Here is a 2979-nt window from a genome sequence, read left to right as displayed (position 1 = left end):
TTCCTGAGCAGTTCCCTGGGCAGCACCATCAGTTGTTCCAATGTTGCTCCTCAAAGACCCTGCCCTTGGGTTTTGTGCATCCCGGTGGTCCTGGAGTGGCACTGACCTCTGAATCCAACTGTCTTCCCTAAATGTGGTGGAATTAGCAATTGGTACACTGGAAAATCACAGAATGGTTGGGTTGGAAGGGACCTTAAGGATCACCTTGTTCCAACCCTTTGCCTTGGGTAGGGACACCTCCCACTAGACCAGGTTGCTCCAAACCCTGTCCAATCTGGCTTTGGACAGTTCCAGGGATGGAGCAGGTGATGATTTGGCACATTATAGAAACATTATTCACTGCTGTGGTGTTCTCACTCCATAATTAACATATTAATCAGTGAAGAGAAGAGGATTTGGGAAAATCTGGTGTCACAGAGATTTTCTGTCTCTATTTCTGCTGCATTAATTTATATTTTAACATATGTTAGGGTGTCATTTGTGGTGAATTCCCATCAAAGCTGGTTCTGCTTAACGCGGAGATCTTCCCATGGAGACCTGTCAATGGGCATATGCTGGATTATATCTAAATTTTCCTTTCTGTTCACTGCCCTAAACTTATATTTACAGTGAATGATTTCACAGATTTCCTTTCCATATCCCCGGGATTTATTTATAGAGAGTGGAAGGAACATTGGGTTGTTTTCTTTACTAATTTGTCACTTTTAATGCTTGTCACCCAGATTTCATTTCTGCAAATAAACAGAAGAAAGAACATGCAAATCCAGCTTATACTTCTGGAGGTTTCTCCATATCAAAAGGATTCAGAATTTAAAGAAAAATGTGAGAGAGAAAAGCTGAATTAATTTTATTCGGTTCCTTACAGCCTGACATATTCTGTGATTCTGTGAACACAATCCTTATTTACATAGGATTCCTAGTTTTCCATCAAAAAACCTTCCTTCTGTAACTCCTCACATTTTTCACCCAGAATGTCTTCAGATGTTAAAAGAACGAAGTAGTTTTTTGGATAGAGCTGCTAAAAAAACAAAAACTTCTCACCTTTAAGACTTGAAAATTCTCTTTTTCCAAAATATTTTTAATCCAGTCCTCAGACTTTCCGGTTTTTAATTAAAACTCAAAGAGTTCTGACAGATACAAACCTTTTGCATGAAAACTTTGAGGAAAAAAGGTATTTTCCATCCCTGTAAAATCATTATTTCTTCCAGCAGTCACAACTTTCCTTGGAGTCATAGCTGAGGGAAGATCCCTCTTAGTCAGTGTCATGGAAAAGATGTTTTCTAGGGAGTTTCATCACGTTGTTATTTCTTGTTTGCAAATAGGGAATATCCCACAACTTCCTGCAGTGTTTGGAAAAAAAAAGGCCTCATCATGGTGGATATTCTATCCCACAGTCCAAGAGTTGTTCATCCATCCCCCCAGATACACACCCTAAAAAGGAAAACAGGTCAAACATCTCTCTCTTCCCTATGTCAAGATGATGAAAGCAAAGCTTTGGGCTATGAAAACCTCTATCCATAACCTTTTTTTTTTTTTCCCCTCAGGAAACAACAAATGGATACAGCAATGGAAATGTTCTTCTCCCCACAAACACGTTTTTGAATGCAAGCAGTGGATGTAATTGTTGCCCAGAAAAAAAAATGACAACCAAATTACTCAGGTTTTTCCCACAGGGAGTGACTCTTGCTCCTTCCACCTGATTTTTGGATCATCCAGATTTTACTTTTCCAGCTTTTGCACAGTCTTAACCAACCAATCCCATGGACCCAGGCTGGGAGAGCTGAGAGTGTTCAGCCTGAAGAAGAGAAGGCTCCAGGAAGGCCTTTGAGCCCCTTCCAGTGCCTAAAGATGCTCCCAGAGAGCTGGAGAGGGACTTGGGACAAGAGATGGAGTGACAGGACACAAGGAATGGCTTCCCACTGCCAGAGGGTAGGGATAGATGGGATATTGGGAAGGAATTCCAGCCTGGGAGGGTGGGGAAATAATCTCTACTATTACATCTCCAGGACATTTTGCAAAGGAAATTCCTGACACACGTACCCACCTAGAACTGAAATGGAGACAGCTCTGGGGAAGGATTCATGTCATTGTGGAACAAGACCAGAAAGCAGGAATGATACAAGAGAGAATTCCCAAATCCTCGAGGTTCATCCAGTGCATTTGGAGAGTGATTTGACTTAGATCATAGAATGGTTTGGATTGAAAGGGACCTTCAAGATCATGCAGTTCCAACCCCCTGCCATGGGCAGGGACACCTTCCACTGGACCAGGTTGCTCCAAGCCCTGTCCAACCTGGCCTTGGACACTGCCAGGGATGGGGCAGCCACAGCTTCTCTGGGCAATCTGTGCCAGGGCCCCACCACCCTCACAGGGAAGAATTTTTTCCTGATACCTGAATTTCCAGTTGTGTAGATCTGGTGGAAGTACATGGGGGCAGGATGGGAAAACGTGTGAGAAGGACAGAACAAGAATCATAGAACCATAGAACCATAGAGTCATAGAAACATGGAATCACAGAATGGTTTGGGTTGGAAGAGACCTTAAAGATCACTTAGTTCCAACCCTCTGCCATGGGCAGGGACACCTCCCACTAGCCCAGGTTACTCCAAGCCCCGTCCAACCTGGCCTTGACACTTCCAGGGATGGGGCAGCCACAGCTTCTCTGGGCAACCTGTGCCAGGCCCTCCCCACCCTCCCAGGGAAGAATTTCTTCCTAATATCTAACCTGAAAGTCTCCTCTTTTAGCTTTACTTGCCAAGGTGTTTTCTCAGACTGATGAATCACCAGACAGAGTCTCCTGAACCTTCAACTCCGTGACTTCTTCATAGTCCTGCCCCAGCATGAATCTCACCTCACCCCAACCCTGTTGGCTGTTTTGGGAGGCTGTTTCAAACCCTCCTTTGGCTTTAATGCTTAGAAATGTTTTGCCTTTCCAACCAACATTCATCTGAGATGAGTTTTTAGCTCTTTGTCCCAGTG

The 2979-nt window shown here is 43.8% G+C and overlaps 1 long non-coding RNA gene across 1 annotated transcript; it reads right to left on the bottom strand.

Annotated features, from left to right (window-relative positions):
- LOC113974983 lies at nt 1-2469 on the bottom strand. Its single transcript, XR_003536723.1, has 3 exons — nt 2370-2469; nt 2045-2067; nt 1-127 (listed from the first exon to the last, which is right to left on the bottom strand). It is a non-coding gene; the product is annotated as an uncharacterized LOC113974983 (long non-coding RNA).
- Between the last annotated feature and the right edge of the window lie 510 nt (nt 2470-2979).

Source organism: Neopelma chrysocephalum, unplaced genomic scaffold (assembly GCF_003984885.1).
Source record: "Neopelma chrysocephalum unplaced genomic scaffold, ASM398488v2 Primary Assembly neopelma1_129, whole genome shotgun sequence".
Lineage (NCBI taxonomy): Eukaryota > Metazoa > Chordata > Aves > Passeriformes > Pipridae > Neopelma > Neopelma chrysocephalum.
The sequence above is the reverse complement of the archived record's forward strand: the minus strand, read 5'-3'. Positions and strand labels throughout refer to the sequence as shown.